The sequence below is a fragment of the Passer domesticus genome, chromosome 2 (genome assembly GCF_036417665.1).
Source record: "Passer domesticus isolate bPasDom1 chromosome 2, bPasDom1.hap1, whole genome shotgun sequence".
NCBI classification, from domain to species: Eukaryota; Metazoa; Chordata; class Aves; order Passeriformes; family Passeridae; genus Passer; species Passer domesticus.
In genome coordinates, this window is record NC_087475.1 from 69,560,916 (window position 1) to 69,571,974 (window position 11,059).

The window sequence follows — 11,059 nt, forward strand, 5'->3', positions numbered from 1 at the left end:
TGGTTTTGTTTTGTGGTTTTGATAGCAGTAAGACAGATTGCTGTGACAGGATAGATAAAACATATCACAAGTCAGGTATTTTGGCTTCTAAATAATGGTCTTGTTCTGTCGTGCATAGTATGTAATGGAGGAGTTTATGCCAAAGCGAACAGATACATCTATGGGAAGACCACTCTTCAATTTAAATTTTTCACTCAGCATTACTTATGGCTGTACATTGGGGGCAACTTTTTCTGTGTCCCTGCTTGTTTTCATGAGGAGGTTGTCACTGCCCACCTAACTCTGCTTTCACTGATGGGGAACTTGTGTGTCCCATCCCCTGTCAGCTTTGGCAGCAAGACTAGGCACGTTAATGAAAACTATGCGCAGCTGTTAACAACATTGATCGCAACTGCACAGGAAACACTGGAAGGCAATAAAGGCAACTGTTTCAATCCTGTTTGCACTTCTAGCAGCCCCAGACCTAGTCATCTCAGGTCACTTAAGGATGCCTCACTAAAATGGTATTACAACATATAAAGTTATAACAAGTCTACTGTTTAATGTTCAAGTGCTGTTGATGTGCAGGCAAGAAAAGAAGGAGGTAGCAAAGTGAAAATACGTCAGAAATTACTGCTCTGGCCAGCTGATGTGTTTGAAAGAATGGTGTGAAGGTGCAGAGGGTGGTAATCTTGTACAGCTGCATTTGCTATTAATAGAGCATAGTAACAAGAGCAAGCCAGAAAGTGGATGTGCTGGTGTGTTCCACATCTACAGGTGTAAAAGCTGCCTCGCTGGATTCCTTGCAGTCTTTGGCTTGTCAAAGCCTTCGTTTGTTTGCCAGGAGAGATCCTGGAGTCGTGCTCATGGCTGCTGCAGCATGTACAGTTTTAGTCCTGCTCTCTCGCTTTCCCACCTGTTCCAGAGCGTTTTTTCTGTTCCTGTACTGCGTGATGAAGATGAGCAGCTCTCAGGTAAAGCTAAGGGGCTGTGTTTTGACAAACAAATCAGGGTTTCTTACAAGTATAGAAGGAGCACCGATGTCAGGGGCTGGTGGGGTACCGTCCTCTTCCTTTTCCCGTGGAATCCTTCCGTGCTTTTCTCTGGGGGGAGGTGGGAGGTGGTTCCACCCGTGGCAGTGCTCAGCTCTGCCCGTTTCCGGCACACGGACCGTGTTGCACATGAGCGCGTCCGAGCGGCCTCAGGGTGTTCCCCGTGACATCTGTCCTCAAGCCAGCACCGCCAGAAATTTCTGCACTGGGATGGTCCGGGCATCGCCTCGGTGCCTTCAGCCCGCCGGGGAGAGAAGCTCCTGCCCGGGCCCGGCGGCATTAGGACCCGGCGGGTCGTGCTTCCTCTGTCCCTGCCCCGCCAGGTCGCAGCCGGCGGCCCGAGGAGCAGCCGGGGCCGGAGGGACCTTTGGCCGCCGAGCTGCAGCCGCTGCCCCGGCTGCCTTCGCGTCGGGTTTCCTTTCTTCGTTCCTAGCCGAAACTTAGCTCTTCCTTCAGCAGTTGTGCAGGGGATTGTGGCGCTTGTTCGTCTTCAAAAACGTGCTTTGGCTAATGCTAAAATACGTCAAATTTAATGCTTGCATGATAGTCGCACTACAAGACTTTCACAGCAACTACTATGTGTCCTGCTGAAGTCTTTGTAGTATCATATTTGAAACAAGACCGTAAGAATAAGAGTTCTAACCATTAAATTAGAATTAGACTGGAGCAGAAGTTGATAGATTATCTGACACTTGGCTTCTGTAGTGTCTGTCACAAAGTAATGGCTCTCTTAAACTGTACATTAATCATCAACAACAAGTTCAGAAATGTCTGTTTCAGTCCAGAAACTCTTATTACCAAATAAATAGCTTTGGTACTGTTGGAATGAGCAAAGAAGTGTCCTTAACAAGAAATTCCTTTACATCTAAATGAAGTAAGTTTACACCCTTTTCCCCATGAGTTTGGTTTATTGCTCTTGCCCACCTTCTACTTAAAAGCAAAAAAAGCGTGGGGCAACTTTGCAGGTAAATGTCCAGTGAGGTAGATTTCAAGTTATGTACATTCAGAACATACTATCAAGCGTATAATAGCTTTAGAAAAGCAAAATGTCACTTTTATTTTAGAAAGTGACAGTATTTATTAATGGGATGTGTTATTAAAATGATCACAGGTAGAAACTATACAACTGAAAGGTAAATCTGCCAAGTGACAGTTCTTGCACTCAAATGCACAGCCCATGGAAACTGCAAAACCGAGTAAGTTACCCAAGGAGAATAATTTTTATGTTCTTAGAATCCTGGTGGTGAATGGTCTGCTGCTTTCAGAACACAGATGATGTTGCCTTTTGGGTTCAGAAATTTTATATAGCCTTTCTGCAACCTGTTGCATTGCTTTTATTCCGATTTTCCTGTCATTGCTGGCAGTAAGGTCTTCTCAGATCCACAGCTGCCCATGGACTGAAATTCCCTTCTCTACCAGAACCAGAGCCTACACTCAAATATCACCACATGAAGTTCATGTAGGTTTTTAAATCTCTCAGTTTCTTGTGTCCTAGTACATGCTATATTCTCTCTATCCAGGAAAGAGTTCCCAGGTAATCTTTCCGGTTCTTTGTGCTCTCTGTTATTGATGTGAGTCTTCACTTTTACTGTCTCTTGTACTGTGTGATGCTTCAGCCTTTTACTTCTGCCCTGTTTACCTGACCCAGCCCCTGACTAAGCCCACCCTTGCACTGACAGTGCTGGCATCCTCTCCTGCTCCCCCACCTCCAGACAATATCATGTTCTCTTCACTGTCTCAGATATGATGGAAAAAATCAACCAAAATATATGAAGGCACATTGTTATGCTCTCTTTCATTTTTGTCTATCCTAATAAAATTAGACTCTGCTCTTTGATGAAAAATTATAATGTTATATGTCTTATATAGGTTGTAATGTTATGTATGGTTTTGTAATTGGTAATACAACAGGGCCGTGTGGGTCTCAGTATGTGCAGTGACAATGTGCATTTCAAACTAAACCAGGATGATCTTATCAGGATAATCAAGCAGTATAGTTGTGGCATAGCAAGGATTCAGTGCTTAAGCTAATTCTAGCTGTCTTGTCTGTGGGTGAGTGGTAAGTAGTCAGTTTTTGGGTGCTTGTTAGCAAGATTTGTGATGAGAATCCTTATTAAAATAATATTTTTAAAAAGTGATAAAGGGAACACTTCAGTATCAGGTCTTTGAAAAATAGACAAGCTTCTAGGAAACTGGCTATGATTGGAAATGAGGAAAAAAGATATTTTAGATAGAACAGTGATGGAGTAAACAAGTTCATAGTTGCGCAGTTTTTAATTTTTCATGTACTTGACTTTACCGCTCACATAAAAGCTCAATGTGTCCAAACTTTAGTTATTTCAAAACCTTCTAAAGACAACTACTGTTGTTAATCAGTTATTAATAGTATTTAATGCAAACTGTAGAAAGGGTTACTGTGAGATTGTGAATAAAATTTCAATAATGAAATCAAGTTGCAATTCCTTTTTTTAATTCATATTTTTACAAAGGCATTATCATATTTGCTTAAACCATAATACAGTTTCCCATCTGACTGGTAAAATATCTTCTAATGCTTCAGTTGATGTTAGCTACAAGTAAGTTGCTACCTGATTTCTGTGTGGTAACTGGTTTAATTTATACTGCCATTAATAGGGATAGTGTGTTTAGATTAATAACTGAATTTCCATGATAATCAATATGAATGGATTATATGTGATGTGGAAAAAAAAATAAACATTTCTTCTCGTCAGTTTTGAATTTTCCACACTTTCAGTCCTTCTTTGTATTTTTCTTGTGTTGTACGATAACAAGCATACAAATGTCTGATCTGACCTCTCTAGAGCAATTGCTTTACATGTGCATGCATAATATTCCTGATTTGAAATTTTCTAATTTCTCTTCATATGATAATTTTTATGTTTAGTACTGTTCACACTTGAACCCTGTCTATATCTTTAGTATCCTTTTGGAGGAATAGTGACCTGTACCTCTTTTGGGATTTTATTTTTTTTCTGGTAAGGTCACAGCACTGATTTTTATAATCCTATTACACTGGTTTTCTTCTAATTATCTTGCATTGTTTAAGCTGCCTGTTTTATTATTTATATTTTGATTGTAGTCATGTGTTGAGCAGAGATTTTTTACTAAACTGCTCAAGTGGGCCCTGGTTCCTTCCTGAGGCCAAAGCAACTGGTATGTTTTCCCATTATGGGATAACTGATCTAATGATTGACTTCCATTAAACAGATGCAATCCTACCACCCCCTTGCACCTGACACTGGCATGTAGTGATAGGACAAGGGTTAATGGCTTCAAACTGAAAGGAGATAGATTAGATTAGATGTTAGGAAGCAATTCTTCACTGTGGTGAGGTACTGGAATAAGTTTCCTAAGAGAAGCTGTGCATGCCCCATCCCTGGAGTGTTCAAGGCCAGGTTGTGGATGGATTTGAGCACCTGGTCCAGTGAAAGATGTTCTTACCCATGGCAAGGAGGATTGGAACTAGATGATCTTTAAGGTCCCCTCCAAACCAAACAATTTTATAATTGTATGACTTGTCTAATTGATATTGATAATTAAAACAACTCCTGAAATGGGGTGAGGACTTTATAGCTGATGGTCCTTGTCTTTTGTTTTACATGGAAGTTATCTTGGCCAGACCTTTAAACAGACCTTTAAAGTGTTAGTGCTTGTGAGTAAGTGAACATAAGACTGTGGGTAAATTAAATCTATGGGAGACTAAATGTTAGTGACTAACATCAATTTATCTGGAGATTTTGTAGGTAACTATTACTCTCCCTTTGCCTAGCACATTGAGTTTTATTACACTAAGTTGCTTACAATTCTGTCTTTAATTTGAAACCTCATAAAACACACTGTTTTTTTTCTAATGGGTTTATTTTAATATGTATCTTTATCTGTCTATCATAACTTAAAGTTTATTTAGTGTTTCTGGGGTCCACTTACTAATTTTGGTTAGATTAATAATTTTCCTTCATTCAGAGTAACTGAAATAACTGCAGATTTTCTGCCATGATACTTGCCCCAGTTTCTGAGTTATTGACAACTGCACTGTAATACAGGACCAAATATGTCCTTTGCAGCATTTTGCAGTTAATTCTTTGCTATTAAGGACATATATTATAATGAAATCAAATAATTTAATTCAATATTTTCCCTGGTTAGATTTTGATCTATGACCGACTGTGTCCTCGTTTTTTGTTTGATTGCTTCAGGAGGCATTTTTCTCTTTGGGCTTTGAAAGAACTTGTTTTCTGTTATCTGGAGCAAGAACTAGATTATCACCAGTAGCAGTTGTTCTGTGCTATTTTCTCTTTTACATGGTGCCTGGTATGACTTTTGATTAATGTTTATGCAGTCCATTCCAATGTCGAATCACCCTTTATATGAATAAATTCTTCTTGATATCCTAATTCTTCCTAATATTCTTGTTTTCCCTTCTCTGCTTCTTTAGCTATGTTGATTTGTCTTGAGGATTTGCCCGTGATTCATAGTGGGGAGAAAAAAGCTGGTGCCTGCCATGAACACATTCCAGGTCTTTATTATAGGATTGAGGAATTTAGTAAACACCAGAGCTGAAGCTGGGGTACAGATCTATGCATCATCCACCATATGTGTGTAATGCTATGATAATTGCATGATCAGGATGTGTATCATGAAATACGGTATAGCATTGTCAGACTGTTTTTGTATGATTGTAAAATAGTTTGTTCCTATGATGCTTTGCATCATAGGAGACATGCAGACATGTGCTGGAAAGGATATCTGCAATTTTAAATTTTAGCAGTGTAAATATAATACAGTTGAAAGTAGAAAATATACACAGAGGAAAAGGGAAATGCTAGTAGTCAGGGAACATTCATACTTTAGGGATCCAACTCCTATAACTAAATCAAAAGACTGATTTCCTTAGGCCATTTCTGCAGTGTATGCAGAGACTCCTTCACAGGACGTTTTGCAGTGTTTCAGGAGTTCCTTCAACCAAATCTCTCTCAAGGAGCCTCTCTCTATTTACTGTAGGGTAGGATCTGTCTCCTACATCCCACTCTTGCTTACTTTTGACGTTTGAAAACAGGTGATGTGTATATAACTACTTATCACACATTTTGCTCATTGGGGCTGTAGGGGCATGTTAGTAAGCTGAATTTCAGAGAAAGCTTTGAACAACAGTAATGCAGTATGTTTTCAGATATTTAAGGGAGATTCCATAAAGTGTAAGGTGTAAGACAGAAAAAGGCACAAGAAGTTTGTTTGAAAATACACCATATGGGTGTGAGAGGAGCTGGAAACTGGACTCCTGACACTGAATGGCAGGTGGGAGATGGAAGGGAAGAGATACAAGAAGCATCCCTGAAATTTATTTTTGTAACAGTAAAAAGTGGAGGGTTTTTAAAGTGTCTTAGCCAAAAACAACATAACAATCAAATTTGACAGTATGATCTAATGGTCTTTTGAGCTTTATTTTTTTATAAAAATTGGCCTGGTTTCAAACATGAGCAAACCACAGCTGTCTTCCTGACAAAGATTAAGGAGTAATAGGTGTGGTGGTGATCAGCAAGGATGGACCTTAAAAGTGAAGACAAGTGGTAGATGCTGCAGAAGTAGCCAGGGAGAGCTGTGGAGATAGTGAGGTGTTCTCTGAGTGAGTGACTAGGAAAAGGGTCTTTGCAGCAGTTTCTGAGCGAATGTGTGTGATATTAGGCTGTGTTTGTCAAAAGCAAAGAGAAAAAATGTTGCTGAATCAAAAAGCAGAGAGCAAAATCTTGCTGAATCAAAACATGATGATGATGATTAACCTGATTGAATGCTTTAGCTGATTGGGAGGATTAAGAAAAATACCATCTTGGAAATGTTGCATTGAAAGTATCTGCAAATTATGAATATGAATCTTGGGATTTGAAGTGTCTTTGGGATGTAAGGTGATGGTAGAGTTACATGTCTGAGCAGTAGGCAGGATGATGCTGTAGCTGTGCAGCTTTGTGTGTGTCACCAACAGTTAAGTCATTCATAGGAAAAACTGTAAAGATCTGTCCTCAAGTATAATTGTATTATTTAGTATTTGACATTCTTCACTCCTACAACTGCTTCCCACATAATATTGCTTAGAATATTTCCCCACCTGCCACAGAGGACTGGACATTAATTGTTGAGTTTGATTTGTAATCAAAAAAAAAAAAAGTCACAGTGGGATGCTTAATATGAAAAGATGTGTTTTGCATTTGCTGGGAAGGCACTGATCTTTTCATTTGGTTTGGTGTAATGTGAACACAGATGCAGTAATTTCCTTACAATTAAATTATGAAGTCAAGTCTTCTAATAATAATACTCCATAGTATTTCAGTAATAATTAATTGATTCTGTTCCTTATTCTGATTCTGCCTAATGATACAAGAATTCCCCAGAGGAGGAGATAGCTTTCAGTTTGCTTGAGAATTTTATAGCCAGGTCCCATACCAGCCACAGTAAGTTTTTCCTTCCCCCTTTAGCAGGTACTGGAACTCACAGGTTGAGAAAGGACAGAGGGCACACATCTGCTCTTGGATAACTTTCCATTGGTGTGTAGTTGTATGGACATGGGAGCAAACAGGTGTGACTTAGAATTGTTTCTAGGCTTTTCTGACTTAAACCAGAGAAGAGGCAGCTTTAGTATCAGGGAAGCATAACCTGAAGAAAACATCTGAACAGCTTTTTTGTTGTTTTTCAATAAATTTTTGCCGGGTGTGGAAATCTAAACTGTTAATGTATGTTTGCAAGAGCAAGAAGAAAGGTTGTCTTAGGTGTTAAGTAGTTAGGTGTCCAGATTAAAAAGGTAAAGCTTCAGGAAAAGAAACTAAAACCTGGCTTTATTTGGAAATGTAACTCTGGCAAGGAATTTGATATTAATGGCCCATCAATAGTTTCAGGTTGTTCACATAAACAGCAGTGAGAGCCAGATAAGGCAATAAATTTCTCTCTGCTTGCTAAAAATTTGTGAAATCATAAATTCATTGAGCAAACATACCCCAGGGGCATACTGGGACTGGGACCTCTCCCTGCACTAGGCTGAGCCCTGCTGGCTGCATCTTCCCCCCAAGTCCCTGTGTGCCTACAGAGTGACCCCAGGTTTGAGGTGTAACTCTCTGGAGATAAAATAACCAAAATCAACTATATTTGAAGCCCAGTGTTGTAGATTCTTTACCATGTGCCTGTTTGAGACATACATGTGGGATATAACTGAGAATTCAATATTAAAATGGGAGTAAAGATTTTGTTATCTGTCCTGAGCTAACACCGATTCTAAAAAGACAAACATATTTCCTTTCTTCACAAATTTTGGAAATCTCATCTGCCTTACATATCTGTGAATTTCCTTGTATATAAATGGTCTAAGTCAGTGTGTCATCTTGGCAAAAAAAGCATGCACGATGTCCATGTGCAAGGAAAACTTTGTATATACTACTATTTTTTCATATCTAGAAATAATAGCAGTTTGAATCCTTATCTCTCCTGAGTGCTATAGGCAAATCAATGTCTTGGTGAATTTAACATGTTCATGTCCTCATGTATCTTGAATTTTTAAACTTACTTTTTTTTTTAATGTAAAGGATCTTGCTGCATCTTAAGCCATCCTGTAGGAGATACAAAAGTAATCAGATTGTTGATTGTCTTAAACATTTTTTGGGGGTAGAAGGTGTATTTGAATTGATTTGTCTGATTACATGCTGATCTCTGAAGATATAACTCTGCCCTAGTAATAGGAAAAGTGGTAAAATACTCCTGGACAATTCATTTTGTCTTTGGTCTGGCTCTCTCAAAGAACTAGTGAAGGTACAAGGTGCAGTGATGACATTGAGAGGCGTGGTGAGTTGGCCATTGTGGCCTCCCAAGCTGAGCCAGCCTCAGGTAGGGAGGAAGCATGGACCCCTTCCTGGAGTGGATGATAAGTGCTGGCGTGGAAGTCTGGATGACACAGCTCCCTACAGTGTACCCTGTGATTCCATGTGCTTGTGCCACCATAAATCTGATATTCCTGTAGTGTCTTCACTGCTTCTGTCACACTCTCCTGTTGTGTTAAAGTCTGTGTTTCAGTGGGCAAACCTCATTATGAGGTAGGCATTTTTTGCTAATCTCTTTTCTCATTAGCAGTTGTATGATGCTAGGTACATGCTACCATGAGGTTTTACTGGAACCTTGGGGGGACACACTGCCAAGCTAGAACTTCTCACAACCTTCAGATAGTCATAGCATAGTTCTTATAGAAATATTATTTACTTTCTGTCAGTTTTACAGTGTTTTAAAATACAGGCAGATTATCTCATTTTAGTTTTGGACATCGTGTTACTAAAAGGCTGAAAATCTCCATGAAGAGCTGATGAAGATAAATACATCACCTTTATTGATTTTAGACCACTCTCTTTTATTAAAAATAATAAAACAAATTACATATAGCAACAAAAAAGCAGCAGCACACAGGAGGTGAGCAAACACACTGCAGGTACTTGTGTTTGCCTGAAGGGGAATGCACTGTGATCAATTAATGCTTTATAAATCTCTTGGCATAAGAAATTACTGTTGCCTTTGCTGTAGCTGCAGCATTTTAAGGTAAAAATAGAGATCTTGTCATGGTCTAGGCACTCAAATTATTTTTCTGTGATTCGTTTTGTGTCTCTTTAATTAGAGCTGTGTGCTGTGTTCCCTGATTTCATTCTTTTTCTCTTTACATATTTAGGTCCTGGTCCTGCAACTGGATTTGTTCAAATGGACCTTGATAGCCTGGGGGCCTGATGAAGTTCATGGGACTCTGGTGACTGCAGGTTCTCACTCTGAAGATCTAATTGTAGGCCTGAACCTAAATTTCTATTTTGTTCTCCTGTCTGTTTGCTTCTCAAATGATGAAAATTATTCTTTAAAATGGTGTTGTCGTTGAGCCTCATGCACATCCACTTTAGTAATGTTCCGACACTGTGTGCCTGGGATGTTGTCAGACATTGTTAAATTATTTCTGTTCTGTTGTGTGCCTAAACCTCATGATTGCTCTGATTATTGTGTTAGATTTTGCCATTTAGTGCCTTCCTACCTAAAATGGAGGTGATAATCACCTGTGTTTGCAATCGTTGTGGTATTTCTCTTAACTCAGATTTTTAAGTCAGAGTAACTGGTGAAACTGTTCAGGTTATTTTTAAAGATGTAGGTAGATTTGTTTATTTCTTGCTGGACACAAAGTATAATAATTTAATTTGCAAACTTAGTAACCTAGTATTACTGAAAGCTTTCAATATGATGATACTCTGATGTAATAAAATGAGTAGGAAATGATCCTTCTAGCTCTCCTGTTGCTTTTCTATTCCTGTGGCTGAGGTTGCACAACATACAACCGAGAGTGAAGATATTTTTATTTTTTTGTAAGCCAGTCTCTATCTTTTGTCAACAATAAGTGCTGTTCCCTGTCCTATTCCATATTGCAGTTTCGCTGAATAGTAAAGTGGTAGCCCTGGTAGAAGCTGTAGAAAGGACTTTGAAAAATCACATGTAGAGTGTGATCATAAATAGAGTGTGAGAGGAAAAATAGATGTGTTCTATCTCTATACATGTTAGTATTTATTGTTAATATTTTTAAAGCAAGTATGTGTGGTGTACGATAATGAAGAGATTAAAAGATACAAAACATCCTTTCTATACAGACAATCAGATTTTTTTTTTGTTTTTGTAGGCTTATTACAATGATATTAAGGAGCTTCACAGTATTTGATGAATTTTTGCATATTCCCTGAACAGAAAAGAACCATTGTCCTGTTAGACTAAAGAGAAAATTGAGCAGCTTTTTTGGTCAGCAGTAAAGTCAATGACATTAAATGGATTCTCCTGCCTTTTAACGTTGTGCCTCCAGCTCCATTTTTCCCTCAAGACCCAAACCTTCCCTTACCATCATCTGCTTTGCATTTCTATGTGAAAGAAAGAGGTAATTCTGTTTGGACTCCCAGAAAATGAGGAAGAGGAGGTTGGTTGGCCAGGGTGTGAGGTCTGACTTGCCCCTTGCTCACGGGGGC

At 39.0% G+C, this 11,059-nt stretch overlaps 1 long non-coding RNA gene across 7 annotated transcripts in view; it reads left to right on the forward strand.

Annotated features, from left to right (window-relative positions):
* LOC135294176 (uncharacterized) overlaps positions 1-10,697 on the forward strand; it is a 33,069-nt gene extending 22,372 nt beyond the window's left edge. For 5 of the 7 annotated variants that reach the window (XR_010356332.1, XR_010356331.1, XR_010356333.1 and 2 more), the window contains one exon: positions 9,742-10,329. This is a non-coding gene — a long non-coding RNA (uncharacterized LOC135294176). Of the gene's footprint in view, positions 1-756; positions 954-9,741 lie in introns of all 7 variants that reach the window. The other 2 variants (XR_010356336.1, XR_010356337.1) reach the window with 2 other exon arrangements.
* The last annotated feature ends 362 nt before the right edge of the window (positions 10,698-11,059 follow it).